This window comes from Ambystoma mexicanum, chromosome 4q (genome assembly GCF_040938575.1).
Source record: "Ambystoma mexicanum isolate Mex_15411 chromosome 4q, UKY_AmexF1_1, whole genome shotgun sequence".
NCBI classification, from domain to species: Eukaryota; Metazoa; Chordata; class Amphibia; order Caudata; family Ambystomatidae; genus Ambystoma; species Ambystoma mexicanum.
Window position 1 is genome coordinate 475,860,954 of NC_090928.1, and position 24,237 is coordinate 475,885,190.

General features: G+C 46.8%; 1 protein-coding gene across 5 annotated transcripts in view; it reads left to right on the forward strand.

Moving 5' to 3' along the window:
- Positions 1-24,237, forward strand: part of FANCL (FA complementation group L) — a 1,272,502-nt gene that overhangs the window by 805,693 nt on the left and 442,572 nt on the right. The window lies entirely within an intron of this gene.

The window sequence follows — 24,237 nt, forward strand, 5'->3', positions numbered from 1 at the left end:
AGTGGCTTTGTGATGCTGTTACTCTACAGCACCAGTTACCACCATGTAGTCTGCGGCAAATACTCACTGGGCCACTGTTCAGTTCTCAGAGATGCATGTCCTCTCTTCGGGCTTATATGATCACTGTTACATTACAATCATTTTGGGTTTTTTTTTTTTTTGATAACATATTTTATTGGTGTTTTAAAAACAAGTAAACAAACAATCAATACATGCGCATTGCTGGTATAGGTCACTGTCTGTCTCCGATTGGTGAACACATAATATTTCAAGAAAAGAACAAAGAACAAATGGGTCAATTTTGTCCGAACACGGGGCAGCGCCTAGCTGCATTATCCTGCGGGCACCATGGGCGTCAGGGGGGGGGGGGCGCCTTTCGATGTGTCCCAATGGCCAATTTGCCTGTGTTAGCCCTCATTGGGCTTCTTCCCATTTCTGCCACACTTTCGGGGCTTTAGACGGGCATCCTCTGGCTGCGTATACTCTGTATTCCGTTGCGATACAAATATCCACATCGGTCCTCCATTGTTCGTAGCTCGGTATTTGGTCCGAGCCCCATTTCTGAGCAATGTTCCTTTTCAAAAGTGCAGTAGTGGTGAACAAAAGCAATTTTTCATATCTAGATAAGTCAATTTCATCATCTATCCCCAACAGTAATAGCTTAGGGTTTCTGGGAATTGTTTTCCCCATAACTCTGGAGAGTTCCACACAACAATCCTCCCAAAGTGGTTGGATGTGTGTGCAATCCCACAGGATGTGGAAGAAGGTGCCTTCTTCTGTTTTGCATCGCAGGCAGCTCGGGTCATTGATCCTTCCCCATTTATATAGGGCTACCCTAGGATAGTATACTCTGTGTAGTATCTTTAACTGGATCAGTCTAAGCCTCGATGATATTGCTATCTCCCTAGGGAACATCAATGCTATGACCCATTCCTCCGGTAGTATGGCCCCCACATCCGACTCCCATTTGGTCCGCAGTGACAGCAGATCTGGTGTGCCAAAGGAACTTATGGCACTGTACAGAACCGATGTCACTTTATGAGCGATTTGTTCTGGGAATAAGTTCCTTTCAATGGGGGTGAAGTCTGGTAGAGAGATCACTTCGGGGAGAATGTTCTGTAATGCGTGTTGTAGTTGGGCATAGTGGTAGTGTTCAGTTTGCGGAAGTCCAAATCGGAGCGCCAACTCCGCAAAAGGAACCATGGTGTTATCTTTCACAAGGTCTCCCAGTGTGAGTGATCCATGCCGAGACCAGTTCGGCCATCTGGGGAGCGTGTATACACTGGGAAGGTTCCTGTTATTCCACAGAGGTTGCGCCTGCGATAGTTTGTCGCCCCATCCCACACATTTGTGTGCATCTATCCAGATTTGTGTTATCTGTGCTCGCATGTTGGGGATGGCCGCGCGGTCTCTTTTCTTGTAGAGATATAGCATAATGGGTTTCCCGGGAGTGTCGGGTTCTAAATATCTGTTATGTGGTGCGCCGGTGTCGCTGTGAAGTTGGTCATTCACTTTCATCAATTGACTGGCCCAATAATACGTTTGCATTCGGGGTAGTCCTATTCCACCCTCCCATATGGATCTTTGGAGCGTGGCGAGAGCTATACGTGGGTGGCCGTCATTCCATAATAGTCTACGAAGTGTCTGATCTATTTTCTTGAATATGTTTGGAGGAATGTATAAGGGGGCGTTCTGTAATATGTACAGGAGTCGAGGCAAGGTCATCATTTTAAAGAGCGCAGCTCTACCCAGTAATGTCAGAGGAAGGGATGACCAGTGACGGGTGTCCTCTGCAAATCTTGTCATGACTGGGTACAAATTTCTGGGAACATAATCAGTCAGATTATTTGTTATTAATATACCTAAGCATTTGAATTGTTCCCTTTCTACCTGGTAGGGACATTGGGGCGGGATCGATTCTTCCTCTTGTCTAAGCAGAAACAGGGTAGATTTGGCCCAGTTTACCCTCAGGCCACTAAAGGAGTCGTATTTCTGGAGTATATCAGTCACTATGGGGCAGGATCTGACCGGGTCCTGTAAGTATACCAACAAGTCGTCTGCATATAGGGACACTTTGTCCTCCCAGGCTTCAGACCATCGGAATCCCTTCCATGTTTCGTTAGTTCTTAACAGTATTGCGAGCGGTTCAATTGCTATTGCAAATATCATGGCTGACAGTGGGCATCCTTGCCTGGTCCCTGTGCCAATTTCAAAGGGGTCTGATACTTGACCATTCACTTTCGTGACAGCTAATGGAGAATTATACAGTAATTTAACCCAACTCATGAACTGGGGCCCAAATCCCATTCTATGCATTATCTCCCAGATCGCATCCCATCTGATAGAATCAAAGGCCTTCTCGAAGTCTACTGCCAGCAGGGCCAGAGGGCCTCGGATAGTGGTCGCATTTTCCATTGCAGTAAATAATCGGTGTATATTCATCCGCGTGGATCTTTGCGGCATGAAACCACACTGATCCGGGTGGATCAAGGAGGGTATGACTTGCTGGAGTCTATTGGCTAATGTTTTCGCTAGGATTTTGGTTTCAGTATTGATGAGGGAAATCGGTCTATACGAGCTGCAGCAATCTGGGGGTTTATCCGCCTTAGGTATGACCACTATAGTGGCCTGTCTCAGGTCCTGTTGGAGGGACCCTTTGTTGCGGGAGGTTTCATACATTTTCAGTAAGTGTGGTGTGATTAAGCTTGTGCCCATTTTCTTCCACACCTCAACGGTTAAGCCGTTGGGTCCCGGGGTTTTTCCGGGTTGGAGGTTCGCTCTGGCAGCAGACAGTTCATCCTCTGTTATATCGGTTTCTAGCAGGGCTCTTTGTTCGAGCGTCAAGGAGGGAAGGGTGATTCCAGAGATGGCCGTGGTGTCAATGGGGGAGGTTGGTGCTCCATAAAGCTCCTTATAATAGGCTGCGAACCCTTCCGCTATGTCGCGGTCCGCTGTTGTTAGTGTATTCCCCTGTGATCTAATTGCCCTAACATGTCGGAGCCCCTCGTCTCGCTTCTCCAGCCATGCCAACATTTTGTCTGCCTTATCCCCGGTTTCGTATACTCTGGCACGCATCGCTGCGTGTGCCTGTCTGGCATTGTCCAGGGCTACGTTTTGGAACTGTTTTTGTGCTAATTGTAACTCGCGGTGAGATTCTGGGAGGTCCTGGGATAGATGAGCTACCTCTGCCTCTTGCACGCGCACTTCGGCCGCCCGGATCGCTGCTACCTGTTTTCTCTTATGGGCTGCGATCTGGGATATGAGTTCCCCCCTCAGTACTGGCTTGTATGCCTCCCACAGTGTTACAGGGCTATCCACGGAGGTTATGTTCAATTCAAAGTATGATTCTGTCGCATTTTTAATATGCTCCACCAAGTCGGGGAAGCCCAGATAATAATTATTTAACCTCCATGCGGGTGGGGGGACCGGCCTGTGGGTGTTAAGCTCTAGTATGAGCGGTGAGTGGTCCGATATGCCTCTGGGTAGGAGGTGCGCATCGGTTGCTAGATGTAATTCGGAAGTCGGGAGAAAAAAGTAATCAAGTCTGGATAGTGAGGCGTGTGCTCCGGAGAGAAACGAGTATTCTCTTGTGCCGGGGTGTAAGTGTCTCCACACATCTTTCAGGCCTATTGCGTCGACGAATGTGGCTAATTTAGTATGCGCAGTTGGGTTTCTCGAACGGATGTGCGTACGGTCGAGTTCCAGGTTCATGACTTCGTCAAAATCTCCCCCCACCACTACCAAGTTCGAGGAATCCGCCGCTAACATAGGCGTTATATCGTTAATTAGTGCGGTGAGTAAGGTTGGTGGTGCGTATACAGCTAGCATGGATATGGACCGTTCCAGAGAGTCGCGGTAATGTAAACGAATCTGCCTCCCGTGTCCTGTGTGACAGATAGGAGATTCAATGGTAGTCGCTTGTGTACCAGGATCAGTACTCCCCTGGCTCCCATGGAGAAGCCCGAGTGTAACGCAATGCGGTAATTGGTTCGCTTAAAGAGGTTACAGTTCGTACCCGCCAGGTGCGTTTCGGTTAGGAAAACCACATCGGGCGCATGACGGTTCAGATATTGTAGTACAAGGCGCCTCTTGATACTGGTGCCCAGCCCGTTCACGTTCCAGGTCATTATCTTAATGGACCTGGTCTTGCTTACAGTGGCGTGTTCTGTCATGGTGGTTGGGAGTTGGGCATACCGGGTAATGCTGTGTGTGTCCTCGGGTTGTGACCCCTGTCCGCCCCACGGGAGCCAGACTCCAGCCCATTGCGCGTATTGATTCTAAAACAGTAAACTAGACAAACAAGCTCTGTCATGAAAAAAAATTCCCTTGCCCCCTCCCTATACTCCACCCCAACTAGAAGTATCTGTCGCCCGAACATTAGGCCAAGCTTGACTAGGGTCTGCTCGGACTGAAAAATTAATCAATACATTTGGTATAACTAGTTTGTGTGTCTCTCGCTGTTACTTGACACTAGTTCTTTCACCTTTGTCAGGGGGGGGCCCACTTGAGCCGCCATCTCTTTATTCTGCGGGGGAGGTCTGACGGTGTGTTGCCAACGGGCATCTCAACTTGAAGTCTCTTGCAGATGTTGGCGGTTATGTTGGTGTCAACTTGTGCCTGCCCGCCTCAGTCGGCTCCTCTTGGCGGTAGTTCATCCAGGTCTTGCAGTAGTTGTGCATTCGGGGGTCTGTCTGGGCGCGGTCTATTTCGTTCACGTTCCCTTCTATTTGTAGGGCCCCAATCTCCCTCCAGGTTGTTTTCTGCCCAGTTCCATGCATCTTTTGGGTCATTAAAGTGCACTGTTGTGCCATTGTGGTAAATTTTCAACTGTGCCTGGAACAGGAGGTCATATTTGACGTTCTGGATCTGTAGCTTTTTCTTGAGCTGGTCGAAGGATTGGCGTGCTCTTTGTACTTCCCTGGTCCGGGAAGAAGGCGATTTTGGCGTCGTTATAGGTCATGGAACCTTTGGATCTAGCCATCTGCAGTACCGTGTCTCGGTCCCTGTAATTTAGGATTTTGGCGATCACTATGCGGGGTGGGGCCCCAGGCGTTGGTCTGCCTGTTGGGACTCGGTGTGCACGTTCAATAGAGAAGAGTTTTGAGAATTTCTTTGGGGCGTATAGATCCATGAGCAGTTGTTCCAGGAATAGTTCTATGGAGGGGCCTTCACTTTTCTCAGGTAGTCCCAGGATTCGTATATTATTTCGCCTAGAGCGTCCCTCCCCCTCCTCCACTCGTTCTTCTAGAGTTTTAACACGTTGCAGTACTCTGGTCATCTGTTGACTTATGTCACGGAGGCCATCTTCCGTGTTGGATATGCGGGTTTCCGCCTCTCCCGTGCGAGACGTGAGTTTCTGCAAATCATGGCGTAGGAGGGACACTTCTGTGCTGATGCCATCCATTTTGATCTCCATAGCCGTTCTGGGATTGGCTATGGCATTCATAATGTCTTTGAGAGAGGGTTCGGGTTCCTCATCTTCAGTAGCTGCCTGTGTCGGCTCCAAGGCCAGTGTGGGCACTGCGTATTGCTCTGCGTATTGCTCCATTTTGCTTTGTTTCGTGCCTCTTCTGCCCTTATCTTTACCCATACCCTCTTCCACTTTCAGGGGGTTCCTGATCCTAAAAGTGTTGTACGCGAGCCGGGACACGGATTTAACACTTGGGCTGTTGGTCGAGGAAAGGGGCTATTTGCCTTCAGGGTTTTAGGTTGTTGAGAGTGGGTGGGCGGGTGGGGCGGCTCTCCCTCTCCGTCCCCCACCTCCCGTTCCCCTCCGCGGGACCGTCCACCTACACTCCGGGCCTGTGTGCAGGAGCAACGTGCTTATGTCCAACAGACTAATGCTAGTCCCTTTCAGCTTGATTCTGTGTATCTGGATGGTTTCCCAAGACTTGCCGTGTGGGATTACCTCTGTGTTTTGATTTCCGTGCACCGCAATGATCGGGGGGATTTACTGGGAGCGGGCGGGCGGGAAGGCCGGGAGCGGGAAGGGACCGGTTGCAACCACCGCCTCCCGCCCACCTTTCTCCTCACCGTTTTGCGTGTCTGGCTACGCACTTCGCCGTCTTTCCCGCTGTTGCCGGATTCCTGTTGCTCTGGAGTGGCAGGCGCTCAACGCGGAGTGGAGCGGAGCGCCTGCGGCTGGACGGCACGCCTGGGGACGGGGACGACGCCGGCGGTCTTGTGTATGGAGTAGTCAGGGGGCAGTGCGCCGGGGGCCGCTCGCATAGTGCCAGTGTCCTCACGTCTCGAGGCGGGGTCGCGGTCTTCCCGTTAGGTGTATGTACCTCCCGTGGGCCGCTGTTCTTCGTTCTGGATGTGAATGGCGAGTTATTCCAAGTCGCCGTCGGCCATCTTGGATCGTGCACCTTCCGCCGCAGCTATCTCCGCTTTCGGTCTCCGTTTTTGTTTTGGAGTAGCTGCGATGCGTTCTGCTGTCTTTCCGCCAACTTATCGTAGTTTTGCAGGGGTGCTGCGAGTCAGATTCCCCCAGGATTTAACAGGATGTTTGGCGGCACCAGGAGCTCAGCGGGCACACATCTACATCGGTTGCTCGCTGGCCACACCCCTATAATTTTGATAAAATATGACTACAGCTGGTAATAAGACAATTTTCAAGTGTGCCTGCTACATTACGTGGCAGTTGCATGCAAGGAAAAGGATGGAACAGGGTTGGTCTCTCTGCTGACTTAGACATGTGTCAGATAGTGGTGGTTTCCATGATGCTGGGCTCTGTGCTCTATTTCAAGAATACTGTATCTCTTATGCTAGACACAAAAAGGAATAATAGAGTCCAGAGGGAAGTCTCGATCCCTCCGTTAGCAACCCATTATATTGCTGGAGAAACATGTTACTGTATAAACGTTTTGCAGAGTAGGTGCTGCCAAATAGTAGCGCGTTTTTCGATAGAATTCTCAGATTGCTTAGTGGTACCGACATCCAAAATAGGCATCCGAACCATGCCCGCATGACGTAGTATTTTTGTTGAATACGGCTGAAATGCAAATCCCCTCATTGCAGACCTCGCCAAGACCTTGGAAAGGGAGCTTTCACTGATAGTCCGGCATATTGTGGGGCGGAGGTAAATACAAGCGATATCTGCTACTTGTAGAATTAAATGCTAATGAAGATGCCACAGAACACAGTGAACCAGGAGGCTGCCCAAGACAATCAGACCCGGTGCCAACTGTTGACTTTGCAGAAACTGTGACCTTAGCAAGGGCATGGAACTTAGAAAATCAATTATAAACTGTCAACAACATCATGGCCCTTATGATTTTAAATTAGCAGCACACCCGTTCAGAAAACTTGAATTTAGCCAGCATGCGATTTAGCTGGACTGTGTATGTTTTGTTTGATTGAAATGCAAAGCTAATAATTATGGTGAAATTAGCTAACGGGGTCGTTTCATTTTCAAATTGATGATCTTCTGGGGCATGATTTTGTGCTATTCTTATTTCAGCAGTGTATTTATTCACTGCAGTAGTTGTACCAGATTCTTTGTCGTTTTGTCTATACAAAAAAGAAAGAAGAAAAACGCACTGGAAAGGAATGTTTTCCAGTGGCATCGTTTGACCTTGCAAGAGGATCTTTGTCGGAACATGCAACTACATCATCAATGGTAGCAGTGCTTGGCATCACAACGAGAAGGGACTAATTAATTCACCTCATGACAGAGACTTGTGTGAATGGCGTCGTAGGAGACCTTATATGCACAATTCTGTTTTCTGACTCATAATACATTCTATTACCATCGTACTTTTTCACAATAGTCGGTTTAGTTTCTGTAAGTTTTGTTTCCTTATGCATACCTTTTAAATCTAATATCTTTGTTTTATGTTGTTTGTCACTAGATATTTGTTGTCTCCGTTACATGACCAAGCTTCTTTCTACTACAGTCTCAATCCAATTACTTGAAAAATACCTTGCGCTAAGGAAGTGCGGTTTGTTATCAATAATCTGACGTGTTTCTCCATGCGATTTGGTTGAGATTTCTTTTTTCTTTGAACCAAAATCGCGTTTGTCTGCAAGTGTGCCGTTTAGAGCCAGAACAGAATGTTTTATTTTTGTGAATTTGAAGAAGCGCTTTGAACATGAACCTTTACCCTGTGTGATTTCTTTCCCTGCCCTTTAGAAAAGTGGGTTCCACAAGGGACATTTTTTTCAATGTGCATTCAACTTAAAATGTTAACAGAAACCTTCGGAGCATATGGTCCTGTCACTGAAAACAGTCAGGACTCTATCTCTGATGAAGTTGGTTCCACAAATCTTTTAATAGTAGGATTGCAGTATGAACACAGACAAGAACAATCAGGTCCCTGTGCAAGCACAGCTTGTTCCTCGCACCCCAAATTTACCTCTTTATTCCTTTTCCAGTTCATTGGTTAGAATGCATTGAGTGGAATATCCTATGATCTCACTAAAGAGTGCTTTAGTTATCCCTAAATAAAACAATGGTTGGCTCTGTGAACCCAGGCCAGTTTAGACGCTGCATGCATTGAACACAACTGAGAGTTCATAGTCCTCCAACAGTAGTCATCTGAAGGAACCTTATGTGAAGAGTCAGGAGTGAAACTCGGACACAAGTTAGCCATGTTGTTGGTTAAACATTTTTATTGAAAATAAAAGGGTTGGGAAAAGACCTCCCTGACCCTGCGCTAAGAGAAATGTCCCTACCTAAACCAAAGATAAGGAACTGTCTGTGTCAGGATGTCAAAACCAATACTGTCCTCTGTCTAAAGTTCTTCTGACCCTTACACTAAAACTAAACTCTAAGGTGAAACGGGTAACCTTGGGAGGTTTAGAAAAGTGTTCACAAAAGGAGTGAGTTGTCGGAAGCAGCCATACACTGCAGGTTGTTGGCGCGGCTTTAAGGCTCAGTGTATGATGTGGTTAGGTCCTTTCCTTGCAAGCCACTGAAGTTTCCACTCATACACGCGTCTTCATGAAAATGCAAAAATAAAGATAACCCACCTCATCGGGGAATTGAGACCAAGAGATGAGTTGCAAGGATGACAACGTTTATATAATAAAGAAATTGCCAGCAAAGAGCGCTGCTGCCCAAGAGCGCTCTGCCAAAAGATACACGGGCAGCACATTAAAAAGGCACCATGCGTCATACGTGACATCATGCATATGTAACACATCAGCATAGTCGATTGGCTGGAGACATATACTAAACCCAGCTCCATATGGGATGCCTGGGCTCAATTGGTTGTTGCTTCTCAGTCGATCATGGTGCACATGGTCAGCTGGGCTCATCTTCGCGAATACCGCTGAAAAGCGAAGTGTTGGAATAGAGTGCCATTGCTGCCATCGAAGGCAGGTGTATGGGGAGCGGCACAAGAATCTGCTGGCAATCTGCCTCTTTAAACACCCAAGCTGCGTGATGAAAAGACTACATATAGTCCTGCGGTTGCCAAAAAAAAGAATTATTAGCCTTTATAGATCTGCTTGTTGTAAGATTGAGGAGGCGGACCAAACAATATCACCTAAAGTGTGTAGAGGCAACAGTCTTAGATAAGAAGTATCCTCAACAATTGTGGGCAGTGAAGGGGAAACGGAGCCTGCAACTAGGAAAATTACCTCATTCTTTGCAATTGCCCCACAAAAACTGTACAGCGAGGCTCTCAAAGCCTTTCAGGAACCACCCAAGGGGATGGTTCACGAGGGGGTAGTTTTGCTCCCGGGTCTCACAGACAGGGAACACTTACTCGACCTAGAGTATGTGTCCCCCTGCCCCCCACCACCGGGAGCAGAGGATCAACGGGGATGTTCCATCCTCCATTACTGAGTTAATGGAAGAGAGTGGTCTCAGTGCCTTTCCGAACTTAATATTCCCGGAGGAGAAGTGGGAGGGGGACCGGTCCGAACAGTTTAATCACAGCGAACAACCACATTAGGGGATGTAAGTGACTTCAATTCAGAAATCCAACTAAGTCAATGCCTAGTCTGGGATGCCCAATGGAAGCCCTTATTTATATATGTTTATGTCAAGTTCTTAAATCTGGATGATACACCCTTATATAACGCCCCTCTCTTTGAATCCCCCTGACCTCACTGAGGCAAGATGTAGGTTTGTTTTGCAAATTAAAAGGTTTATTGGAAAAATTAAAAAATATACATATATCACACTTTTATGAATAAATTGATATTTGATAGCACACTTATGAGTATGAACAGTGATCAAGAATGGATAATATTACAGTAGCACAATTCCTTAATTACTTAGGAGTTGGTATAGAAAGGATAAGGTAGCAGAGAATACTTTGTATGGTTTCAAGGAAAAGCAATGATGGAAAGAATGCAGCACAGAAATAAACTGGATATGGTTTCAACAAGAGATAATCTGATCACTTTTTCCTTTATGACAACTCACCCCCCCCCTATGCAATATGAAGAGATGGAAATGAGGGCACACAGGTTTTCAGGAATACAATCAGAAGCAGTTCAGTTCCCATTCCCCCCAGCAAGCTCAGAGAAACAGGGATGATTTTAAAACACAGGCCAAATACTTTTAAATGTGGTTGCAATGAAGTGAAAAATATGCTAAAAATGATTTTAATTCCTTATAGGAGATTCAGGGGGGTAGGTGATAGCTACTTTGAATTAGTTCAGGTCAACACTAGCAATGATTCAGGAATGATTATCAGAGTGAAAACGAATTCCAGCAGTGGAAAGCAAGAAGCAGCTATTTTTACAAGTGGTGAAATTGAGTCAAGTTGCAATTCGCAGCACTTCTTCCGAGTGCGTTGGTCGCGATTACGGAAAAACTGTAAGGAGAAAGGTTAGGTTCTTAGCTTTAAAATGACAGTTAAATCTTGCTGCTAGGACATATGGTTCAAAGGATACGGACGTTTTTATGGAGGTAGATTTTCAGAAATGAAATCAAGATTTCAGAATGACAGATGACACTTTTGCAGCTTTGAAATCACAGAATGGACACACGATTTCTATGCAGTTCTAAATAGGTTGAAATGGATGGGATGAGATTACTTTAGACTAAGAGATGACTATCCACAGTTCTTGGCTGTATACTCACTCCTAGTTTTGGACTGGAATGGACCTCGTCACAGATCTGGTCAGGTGGGCTGTGGTTCTCTCGCCCCGGGACGGTCTCTGGCACTGTTTCTGCTGACAGCGGTCTGGTCTGGGTCTGCTATCGGCACTGCACAGCGGTCTGATCTGGGTCTGCTATCGGCACGGCACAGCGGTCTGGATACAGCTCTGCTTTCTGGGTCTGGATATGGTTCTAGCCAGACTCGAACTGCTCACCCGGCTGTTAAATAGTTTAGTTAGGTTGCTGGATTCTGAGGCCTGCTGAGAAGGATTCAGCATTTGGTTCAGGGCTCTCTGCTTCAAGTTCTGGAGTCTATCTGGAGTCTAAGTTCTGGATATGGTCGGGCAGCGTACTGCGCAGAAATCGATTAAAGAGTGGAAAATCAATCTCCCTATCTGGGTCTCAGGGGTTCCTTTTATGTCTTCTGAAAGTGGGTGGGAAGGCTAACTTTCTATGCCCAACCCACTAAGGATTTGATAGGTTAAAGGATTTTCTGTGCCCTGACTGGAGAAAGGGTAGTGAGTCAGTGATGCAACTATTTTACAATCTAATGAAGAAATGCCCTTTGCTTTTACTTAGAACCCAATTTTTCATAACCAAACATGTTTCCAAGGTACACATGTTGTTTAGAATACATGTACACATCCCAGATTAATTTAAGACAGTTCTCTGTTCAACCCTGATCTTTCTAAGGGCTTGGGTTCAGAAATGACAACATTTTGCACTTTTAGTAGGTTTCGCCATATTGTTTTTTCATCAAATCTTCCACAGAGGTACACCCCCTCTCTGCGCATATTACAGTAAGTTTTCATTTTTCTGATATAACCAGTGTCTGCAATATTAATAAATCGCGGGGTTCAGTCTCAGAACATCACACAGCGTCCAGCTTTGTCTCAAATTGTGAGTCAAATTGTCATTTTAAGAATCTCCAAATTGTACATTTCTGTCAGCTTGATACAATTAGTTATCAGTATTCTCACAAAACATATATTTGCTGGACTCTCTGAATCCACAGTCGTTTGTCTCCACCCCTAGAAACTTGGCTTGACTCAGAGATCAGATGTCTTGCCTTCCCCCGGAGCAGCGTTGACAGTTCACACACAAAATCAGCATACCCTATTCAGCTGAAGGAATCCTTTGTCTGGTTTTTCCTCCTAGCAGGGCATCAGTCCAGGGTGCCACTCTCCATCTGATTAACAGAACCACGTGATTTCCTGCCTTCTTGCTGAGAATACTAGGTGTGAAGACTTCTCATGGACAAGCAAGCCTTTGAAGTCCCAGCTAACTCAAGTTCACTGTTTAGCTCCTGAAATACAAGTCTCCTGTCAGAATTTAGATCACCAGCGCTGGTCAGTGGCGGGCTCCGGTAATGCACCCATTTTTGGCAGCTGTCTTGAATTAATACATTTCAAAAAGGGGATTTTACTTGATAGCATATGATCCTTGCTAACATTGTATTGATGTGGATTCTGCTGTAGAGTAGAACAGCGAACCAGAAGTTGGATTTTTTGTTTGGTGGTTTCGTGCCCATGATTTTAGCAATTTTTGACATCAATTAAAACGGATTTTGAACAGCTCTGTATTCCTCTGTCTGCTCTTGTTCTGTGGGCAGCCAAAGGATGGGGCTGGCAATGGTCTCCTGTATTAATACTGACAGAGGCAAAAGAAGATGGCACCCTCTCTGTCAGGTTCTCACAGCGCACTTTCTGGTGACTTATGGCCAGCAGCATGCTTTCCGGCGGCCATTATGATGTTTCCCATGTCAGTAATGCACAATGATGTTGTAGGGCTTGGATGCGTGGATTGAAACATCCCACAGGGACTAGTGCCTCACTACCATTTCATGGGGAAGAGATTACGTACGCGGATTCACTGTATAACGGGATTGCCTTAACATCATGCACCTATATGGCAACATAAGTCTTGAGGTTAGGGCACACACTGGGACATTGGCTGATGGCGGATTCCATCAACGTCTCTTTGAGGGGATCGGGTATGCCATCCCTGCAATTATGAAGCACTGACAACAAGGCTGAGCGAGATTGAGACTATTGAAGAGAGGATTAATGTCAATGTGGTACCCCTTTCTCGCTCTTCAGAGGGAAAAATAAAAAGGAAAAAGACAGAGGCTGCCACCCAATGTACAAAGAAATCAAAAAATGTACCCAACTAATAAGTCTCTTCAGAACAGGGTCTAGAAAATTCTTGTGCAATTTGTTGAGATATATGAAGTGCAAAGAAAGAAAAACATGGGACTACCCCGAGGAAGAGAATGAGTGTGTGGTAGAGTTGACTGAGCATCCTATGCCCCTTTGTGAGTTGGAAAATGAGAACACTAATACTGAATGCATAATGTCTTTGTGTAACTCACTGGGATTGAGCTGTACAAAGGACAGGCAGGAGGATGATTTGTTTAATAGCAAAAGAGTTCTGCATGGGACGTGGGGGTAGAACGTGGCAAAATGAATGAAAAGATCACCCAGTGTTTTAGAAACATTGGCCCTGTAACAGAGGATACCGTTCAGGACTCTGAGACATTATTAGATGAAATGATAAGGCAATCGGAGACGACTCTTGCTGTAAGTGAGAGGGACAGGTTGGCCACTATAAGTACTGAGTTTGGTAATAGCCCATTGGAGGCAGGAAGTCAGACCTCTGAACAGGGACTAAGAACCTTGCTAGATGCTACTCTAACCGAGGAAAGAGGGACAGGGTCTGGCAAGCCCCTTACAAAAGTGTACTTGCGGTTGTCAATAATGGCTGTTGTGAAGAGGAGATTGTGTACATGGGGACAGGGCCAACAAAGAAACCACCCAAGGAATGCAAAGATGCTGTGACACAATTGTATGCATTGAGTCTGAAAAGTGATTAGGTTGCAGTGAGGTTAGAGGAGGCAAAGAGGGATAATCCTTGAGTAACAATTGACAATCAGTATGGTATGGCATTTTCAGGAGGGGACGGTTTGCCAGCACCTGAGATTGTTGTGTGAAACTTGAGGAGAACCATCTCCGGCTCCGGAAGCTCCTCAAGGCCTATTCTATATTAGAATTCTAAACCAACAGTTCTCTAGCATAAAGTGTTATGTGGTGTACTGTATACTTTTGTTTTTGTCATAACATATTGAGATATGAGGGAAGAGCCGGAGAAAGGGGAAGGGGTAGAGAGGAGGGTTTGCTACAATACACCCGCTTGCCATTCTGCTACCAACCCACCTCCATTCATTTCACTCGCTCTCATCTCTTCTCAGTTTGCTTAGTTCAATGACATTTTCACACACTAGATGTTCACACACACAGTTTCTTTTCACCTGTCTTTAAACAGAGCCCTTGGTGCCATTGGTGCCGGTTTTCCCATTTCCTCCACCTAGTCCTTCTACGAAGTTGATTCCTGGAGGAGGATTTGAACCTTGTATCCCCCAACCTTGAAGTTTGCATTTGCCATGAAGTATTCCATTAGATTTTCCGTAGATTATTCCAACGTGCATCATTAGTAAGTGACATTTTGATTAAAGCTGCATCATGCAAGATTTTGTATTTTCTCCCATTCAAACAAGAACATTAATCTTGCCCCCACCCCCTCCACTCCCGCCCCCTACCCACCCCCTCACTTCTTTTTCATCTCTATAGTCTCGAGGTTTCAACTCAAAGAATGCCTTTGTAGTTGCTAATTTGACTTCTATGTCTTTCCGTGTTGTCATTTGCCATGAGTCCTCCCAACATAGTTAACCATGGGGTCCATACCTCCCATTCAGGGCCCAGTGTTGGGCGTTCACATAAGATTTGCTCCCCTTTCCTCCATTCATCGTCATCCCATCCTTTCTTGACCCGATTGTTGGATCCGTATGGGGCATTTCGTCAAGAGTGGTGTATTTGGTTTATGCTTATGTTAGTTTGTAGGCACTACTGTTCCACTTCTTCCCTCCTTTCACCTGTATCCCCTATCCCTGACTCCCTCCGCCCACTCTCCAGGTCGTAATTTTCTAAAAATGGTACCCATTCCATTGGCCTCGTTGGGGACAGGCCATGTATTTGTCTCGTTAGTTCCTCCATCCTATACAGGTCCAGAGCCCTTATGGCCCATTCTCTTTCACTTGGGAGTCCCTCTCTCTTCGATTCCCCCCGCTAAGCATGGTCTGGCCACCAGTAGTAACTCATGTGGCATGTGTGGGAGTTTCACGCACTCTCCTTCCACCCATTCCATTCCAAATAGTACCAACAGGGGGTCCAGCATCCTTTCAACTTCCTCTAGGCCCTTTATCCATCTCAGTATTTCCTTCCAGTATTGCTGTGCCTTGTCACACCCCCACCACATGTGCCAGTAGTCTGCCTTTTGTCCACATTTCCCCCAGCAGTGAGGGTCTGCCCCTAGAAACATCTTGGATATCCTAACCGGGTCCCATTGCCACCTGTATAGAACTTTGAACCCTTGTAGTTTATATTGACATGCCACCAATGTACGGTGCACATTTATACACAATCTTTCCCTCCCCTGTCTCCCCTCCATTTCCATTCCCAGGCCATGCTCCCACTTCTTCTTATGGGTGTCAAGAACTCCCCCCCTGTGCCTCCAACAGTGCCTGGTACATTTTAGAGATAAGACCGTGCGTTCCCCTTTCTGTGTCTAATATCTTCTCTGTACGTATTAACTCTCTTTGCAGCTTTTCCTACCAATCCTTCGACATTCGTACCCCTTTGAGCTGTAGATAATGGAACGGTTAGATTCTACCTTCTACCTATATTCAGGGTCTCTTCTAATTTCCCCATGTCTGTGAATTTGTCCCCCTTTAAGAACTGGCCTATTTTCTCCAAGCCCGCATCAAGCCAGCTCTGGAATCTCTTGTGTCCCAATATACGGCCACGTACCGGGAGGGCCCATATATTGCTCAATGGCGATGGCCAAGTCGTAACTCCTCCCATATCCCACCTGATCCCCCCCCCCCCCCCCACAACCTCCAAAGTGGGCCAGAATCCTGTGAAGGTGCGCTCTTTTAGGAGCCGTCGTGGCAGGTGCCCAGAGCCATTATCCCAGCGTGACTGGTCTAAATATTTGGCTTTCTATGTTTACCCATTGTTTATTAGTGTCCATATGCAGGTGAGGTATCCAGGCCCGAAATTGGGCCGCCCTGTAATAAGTGCGCATCTCAGGCAACCCTACTCATCCCTTCTCTTTGGGTTGCACTAATAATCTGTAGCCCACTAGTTTCTTTTTACCCTGCCATCAAAATCGCACCATTTTCTTTCTTAGATCTATGAAGTGTGAGTCCGGCAACTCTAACGGCAGAGCCTGATATAGGTACAACGCTCTGGGGAGTAGCATCATCTTTAGAGCATTCAGCCTTCTCAACTAGGAAATTGTTAATTTGGACCAGGCTTCCAGTTTGTTGAAGAGTCTGTGCAGTCGCAGGGGGAAGTTAAGCTTATATAGGTACTCTAATTTTGCAGGTATCTTCACCCCCAGGTATTTTATGCTATCTTTTTCTACCGGTATCCCCAGTTCCATCAATTTCCTGTTTTGCTCTTCTGTTTTATCCCATAGAGGGAGTAGAGTTGACTTTCCGACATTCACCCTAAAGCCTGACAACTTCCCATAGTCTTCCAGTACCTCCAATGTCCTCTGCACCGACCCTTCCACCCCAGAGAGATAAAGTAGTATGTCTTCAGCATACATGCTCACCTTATAACCATCTACCCCCACATGAAACCCGTTTATCTGTTCATCCTTGCGTATTTTCTTTCCTAACGATTCCATTGTTAGCGCAAATAGTAGTGGAGACAATGGTCACCCCTGCCTGGTACCCCTGCTTAGCCTGAATTAACTTGACCTCGTCCCATTCACCATCACTCGTGCCATGGGTCCCGAGTAGATTGTCCGTATGGCGCGCCACATTCTTTTCTCCCACTCCAATCTTTCTCAACACAGCAAAGAGGAATCCCCACTCCACCCTATCAAAGGCCTTTTCAGTGCCCAAACTTGGTAGTGCCTGGCCTTCCGGTTTCCCCTTTATATGTTCTATGAGATCTAGCTTCTTACGAATCGCATCTGGGCCCTGCCCACCTGCGATGTACCCCATTTGATCCGGGTGTACCATGCGGGGTAATTTCTCTTCAAATCGTGTCGCTAGGATTCTTGTAAATATTTTCTCATCCACATTCAAGAGAGATGGGACGATATGATGTGCATTGGGCCGGATCCCTCCCCTCCTTCGGGATCACAGATATTAGAGCTTTACTAAAGGATGGGGGTGCTTCCCCTGTATCTAAAATATGGTTGTATAGTTTCACCATCTATGGTGACCAGATCCCTGCATATTTTTTATAGAACCCTATGGAGTATCCATCCTCACCTGGTGCCTTTCCGTTCGGGATCGAGAGATTGCGTCTTTTATCTCTTCCACACTGATGGGGCTCTCTAAGTGCACTATTCGTAGCATGTGGCTTCGGGCATGTTTTATTTCCTTCAGGTATTCCCCCCCCCACTGCATTTTCCTCCCTTGGAGCTTCAGATCTATACAGGGTTTCGTAGTATCGAGTGAAGCCTCTAGCAAGCTCTGTCTCCCCCCTCAGGGCCTCCCAGCTTAACCACCCATCTTTCTGCTCTCTGCTCTAAGCCTTGCCACCAGCAAGCAACGCGGCCGCCTTGTCCCGTTTTTCATAATATTTCTGTTTGAGATACCGTAGTTTCCATTGGGGTTCCCCCATCCCAGTGCTTTAAATTCAGCTTTCTTCAACAGCATTCCCTCCCTGGTCTCATGTACTCTCCCTTCAGTGGCGTGCATCCGTTCCTCACCCCCTGTTATCTCTCTCCCCTCGATTTTTCTTCTCTCAATCTCGTCTCCCTTTACTTTCTTGCCCACTGCGAAGAGCACGTACTATCTGGCCTGTGCAGCCCTTCCACCTTCAGGGTCATGGTCACCATGTCGTGGTCCGTCCACCCCATTGGTTTACTGGCACTGTTCGTCCCTCTCGCACTTTGTTCCTTATTGATCAAGAGGTAATCAATTCTAATGTAGGTTTTGTGTGGGAGTAAAAAAAAGTTGTAACCCTCCTCCTGTGGGTGTTGACTCCTCCATCTATCTACCAGACCTTGCATCTTCAGTGTTCTACTCGGGTACCCTAGCTTGCCCTCCCCTCTTTTCTGTGCGTCTCCCTGTGCCTTTCTATCCCAAGTTTCAGTTGCCCAGGAGTTTAAATCCCCTCCTACTATATACAGGTCTGCTTCAATACTTTGTATTGTATTGAATGCTTTAAGGAGAAATTCTTCCTGCCCTTGATTGGGGGCGTATAATGCCACCAACAGTACCTTTGCTCCATCCAGGCTGCCCTGTTCTATCAGCAGTCTGCCCCCCTAGTAGTTTCGTAGTTACACACTCTTGTAGTCTGCACTGTTTATGCATTATGCAGGGCTATGCCTAGCCCCCCTTTCATGGTGTCCCCAGAGGCCCAGTAGGTCTGCTCTATTCTCCCACCTCTCAGTGGCTGCTCCTCCCCACTTTTTAAACATGTCTCTTCCAGGAAAAGTACATCTAACAAGGCTTTCCGGAATTCCCTCACTACCAGTGATCTCTTTGTAGAAGAGTTAAGACCCTTCACATTCAGTGTGTCCACAACTAGGCCCTTCCGGACCTCATCCCCTCCCATTGTGGATGTGCCCCCTTACTTCACAGTTCCATCCTTCCTTGGATAGGGGCTCATCCATGTTCTCATCTCCTATCGCACAGAAGCTTTTTGTCTTTACAGCTGTGTTTGTCGCTTTCGAGCTATTACATTTAAAAAAGTCACACATTAACTTTGAAACTGTTAACGCCCCCAACTTGTTATGTAAAGTAAGAGTTTCTGAGGTGCCCTCTCTCTCACATAGGACCACTTTGGAGTGAGTTCTACAACTTCCCTCCAGCAAATCTTTTACATTTCTGTGTCGGTCTACTCTTTTTGTGCTGTTTCGTCATTAGCCGTCACACAGTCCGCTCTTGGGAGTCTCGTTCCGATAGCATTTCCATTGACGTAAGCACTTTGCGAGGCGACATTCCATCTACTCTCATGAATGTCCTACTTGCTGGTCCTCTTCTTCTCCTTTGCAGGCCCGGTGCAGGTCTCGTCCGTCCTCCACTCATGGGGGGTCCTTGTGGACTTCTCGGTATAGCCTCAACATCTGCTATAAGAAGACTCAGGGGCCTGTTCCACCTCCTCCGCTGACGTTATTTTATAGTCCACCCCCTCTGCTTCAAATTGCAGCGAGAACGAGAAGCCCGTTCTGTACCTGATCTCTTTTTCACTTAACCATTTCGTAAGGGGCCTGCAGGCTCTGCATCTGGCAAGAGTAAAGTTAGAAAAGTCTTGGTATATCGTTATTATGGAGCCTTCAAAGTCAAATTCCTGTTATTGTTTAGCCCTGTTCAGAACGTCCGTTCTATCTTTGTAGCTCAGGAACTTGACCACTATGGATCAGGGGCCGTTTCCGTAGCGCTTGTCTCCTCTGGGGGCTCTCTCAAGTTGCACTGCCCTTCCCCCTTCTGCTTTGAAGAGTTAGTTCACCAGAGCTTGGATTTTCTCCTCTACCTGTCTCAGGGTTCCTCTAGCTGATTCCTTCAATTCCAGTAGCCTTAGGTTGTTACGTGTTTCTCTATTTTCCCAGTCATCCATTTTGAGCATCACTTCTTCTTGGAGTTCCAGTTATGTCATCCTGGTGTCAATTCTTATTTTGACCATATCTGCGTTAAGTTGTTTGTACTCTAGACCTTCAACTTTACTTTCTACTGTTGTCATTCTGCCAGATAGGTCCGCTAGTGAGGCTTGTATGTCCCCTCTGAGTGCTTTAGTTTCAGCCAGGATATGTCTGGAGTCTTTTATCGAGAACATGCATATGTCCATCTCAGGTTTCTTTGACTCCCCCGGGGACCTCATTGCCACCTCTCCCTGCCCCCCCCCCCAATTTAGTCCCGTTTTAGTCCTGTCCCCTCATCCCTTTATTTCTGTTCCATGCAGGCGTCTTCGTCACCTTCCGTGCGGTCTTTACTTTCACCTTCCTGTCTCTCATTGACTCTAGACTCCGCCCCATGTATTTTCTAGATCTTTTCCGTAAGTCAGCAAATTGGTACCCCCTTTCCCTTCTACGGACCTCGTTTCACACCACTTGTCTCTAGTCTTGCTAGTTTCTTACTCTTTCCTCATAATTAGTGGCTTCACCTACAGTTTACCAGTCTGTTACTGTCCACTTCTATTGCCGGCCAATGCGTTAAGGTCTTTCCATGCCTCCTTAAGCCCTATAGCATGTGTGTTTCCCGCTCTTGGCTGTCCCACACTTGCTATTGTCTATGGGTATCCAGCAACTCTCCTTCCGACAGGGCCCCTGCTGCTACCCTTGTACTCCTTCTGCTCACCCCGTGGCCGATAGGGGCTTGTGGATCATGGGGTCGCTGAAGTTCTTCCCCCGGATCACTGCCCTGGTATTCTCTTCTCCTATTCCTTTGGCCTCTGTGTCTGTTGCACTCCACGTTGCATGCGGCTGCCCTCCTAGGTCCTGTAGATTGTTTCCACTGTGTCCTAGTTCCAATACCTTCTTCTGCTCTGGTGCCCTTTTGCTGGTGTGGTGGTTCAGTTGGGTGAGTGGGCTACTTATTGGTAGCCTTATACGTCCTCTCCTGCCTTCCTGATGGGGAGGGTTCCTTTGATAATGAACTCCTCTTATGCCTCTGTAGCAAGAGCCTTACACCCCTCCTTGTGGCGCCTTTCCCCCACCGACTTCTTGCTCCTGTCGGCTGTTGTCCTATACCGCGGATGTGGCACACGTGCATCTCACCCTTGGAGTCAGACGGGCGCTCAGGGAGGTTCTATTTATGCGCTGTCTTTTATCTTCCTCGGCAGCATGGAGGGAGGTCTATCCCCATCTCATGGGACTTACAGGCCCATGCGTATGCGGCACAGCTTCCGCCCCTTCTACCACTGTTCCGGGGTGCCTCCATTATGGGCACAAGCCCACGCGTGGAAGTGCCCGCTCCTTTTGTTGTAGGAGGCTCCTCCCTGTCAGTTGCAGGCCTCTCCCGGGTTGCCTTGCTCCCTGGGGCCTTGCGCAGTGGTCTCCACATACGGTGTGCTTCTCTGGGCTCAAGGAGGGGTTTGAGCCTACCTGTATCGTTAGCTGGAGCTCCTTCTCTCGTGTCGGACTTCCTGCCTGGGGCCTGCTTTGGTCACTTCTCTGTAAGGAGCCGCCTCGCTGCACCGGGGACTGCCGTCACCTTCTCCCCTGCGCAGTTTCTTCACAAGCTGTACCGCCGGCTCTTCTAGGATCTTCCGCTTTGCTCCCTGCAATGGTCCCCCTTCTTTCCTGGGTCCGACTTCTCGAGGGGGCTGAGGGTGGGTTATTCCAACCTTGTGGGACTTGCAGATCCAGGTACGAGCGGCACGGCTTCCGCTCCTTTCTGCACCTATCCCGAGGTGCCTCCGTTATGGGCAAAAGCCCCCGTGCAGGAAGTGTCCTTTCCTCTTGCTAGGGCACAACCTCTGTCTCTTCCGGGCCCATCCCAGTTACCTTGCTCCCCGGGGCCTTGCGCAATGGCCTCCACCTCTGGTATGTTTCCCTCGGCTCAAGGAGGTGTTCAAGCCTAGCTGTGTTGCTCGCCAGAGTTTTCTTTCCAGTACCAGGCTTCTCACATGGGGCCCGCTTTGGTCGCTTCGTTGTGAGGAGCCACCTTGCTGCACCAGGGACTGCTTCAACCTTATCCCCTGCGCGGTCACTTCACACTCTATTCCACCGGCTCTTCTAGTATAATCCGATCCGCTCCCCGCTCTTGCCCCCCCTTCTTTTCAGGGTCCGACTGCACCATACCGCTTATTGCCCCTTTGTATTCCCCCTCGGGGGACTTCGTATGATGTCTGTTCCAATGGCATTTGCTTCAATGGCCAGCTCTGTTCCTCCGAGGGTCAGCGCCGTGTCTGCCTCGCCGTCCGTGTATCTGCTGCATACTCTAGTTCGGGCCTGGCCCTGGTAGCAAGTTGAAGATGTCGGGCCACCCCTTTGTTATGGATCCAGTCGGGCCTCTCAAGTGCCTCGCTGTCCGTATCTCTGGTTCCATCCACCTTCTCTCCTTCCTTTACGGCTCAATCAACTCCCCCGAGTTTCATCGATTTCTGGATGTTTTCAGGGTAGCATTTGATGTGTAGATTTTCACAGTATTGTCACGTCTTTGCTGGAGGAAGCGGGAGGTGTGTGCCTATGCGGCCATCTTCTCTCACGCCCCCTAGTGGTCTCTTAGCTTAAACATTTTAATAAAATGCATTGAAAACCTTTCATTTTGTACTTTGAGATTAGTCATTTTTTTGCTCACATGTGTTAAACTTCAGAAGTGCACAAATTAAACATTCTACCATAGATAGGTCCTGGGCAATTTGTCACTGTAATGTGTCACAGACAACTACTTAACAAGCAAGGAATTTGAAAAGCTTGTAATGTCTTTAACTGTTGGCAGTGACAGCTGAAATTCTGACCTTTGCTGGCTCAAGCAGCAGACATTGTGACATCACAACTGAAGCGTAATCATTGATTGCAGAGCAGTTGTAATGTCATTTTCTGATAACCGGTCACTTGTGATGTCAAAACTAGCCTGTAATTAGAACATTATTTCCAGGCTTTTATACAGACATTGTAGGCTGCCATGTATTATACCTAGATTGCTCTCAGGTTGCCTCGCCAACCAAGAGATAGTCTCACTTCACCTTTTCCACAAGCAAAAGAGACATTTGAACCTAATGGAAACTTTATTTTGATCAGAGAAAATTCATTTCATATTCACTGTTGCTTTTTCTTCCCATTTGGAGCGCATGACTTTGGCACGCTGCAGCTCGCCGAGCATTCAATGAATAGTCTATTACTTGCAAAAAATCAGAATCTGTTAGAGCTTTGGCAGATATGTATGCTTTTCTGAACCATGGACGCATCTGTTTAATTTACAGATCTACTACTTGGCTTTTGCCCTAGGTGTTTTGCAAGCAATGCAAGTAATATACGAAATGACAGTAGAACAAGTCTCTTGCCTAAATTCCCCTGTTCGTTAGCTGTCTTTCCACAAATTGAGCGAGGAAGAGGCTGAATATAAGCATTTTTAGTAACGTGTTTTCTAGTGCTAAGTCTCTCCTGTTCACGGTGGCCCACCTCTCCACCGCTGCTCTGCTGGTCCTTTGAGGTATTCTCCTCATTGGTGGTTGTTGAAGAACTTCGTGGTGGGCATGTAGGACTGCCGGCGGAAAGCAGTTAATGCAACATTGGTACAATGGTGCTGTTTCTACTTATTGGGAATGGAGGGAAATTCAGACTAAAAGTGAGAAGAAGGTACCGCAGGTGAATTGCTTTTGGGTTCTGTTCAATAGAAAACATGTCTTTATTTACTTGCATAGGTGTGAATGATTTTAAGCGCTAGCTAAGAATTGAAACAAATTAAATGAAAATCGGGTTCATTGTAGGGAACACCTTTTTGCATTGCAAAGATTTAAAAAACCGAGGTTTTTTTGTACTTTCACTGTAAAGTAACTCATGTTCATGCTGTAAGAGTTTAATTCCCAAAAGATGGGGCTTGAAAAACATATTTGTGATTTAACCTTCATGTAATGCAGAGAAGGGAGAAACCAAAAAGTACTGCAAGCATCTGAAAATTGGGCTTTTTATTTAAGTGTTATAAGAGCACAAAGGCTTACATTCCAGAAATAGCTTAAAAGGTATTACAATAATGGTACCTGAGGTGAGGATATTATACTTTGTGATCTGGAAGTGAGTGATATTATATCACTTAGGGTTTTATGAAAGTAACAACATGCTTTTAAAGGTAATACTATCTACGTTTTGGGACTAGCAGTAGTCACGCTTGTATGAAAACGTGCTAGCCTATTTTAATGTAATTTCATGCAGATTAATGAACAAGTATTCATTTAATTGTGACATATTGTATGCCCTTTTGTTTTCTTATCTGCTTAAAAAAATATAATGGCCATGTTCCTTTTCTAACCCACTTTTCTTTGACTTTCACAATAATTGTGTTTGTTATACAATGTGAGGGTGATACATTGCATGATTGAAACAAAGTAAATGATTTGTGTAGGTGTGCAATGCTTTTGGCCAATAGATGTCACGTGCAGACATGAGGACTACTTTTCTGTTTTTGTTTTTTACTGTCATTCATTTTCTTTCCTGCT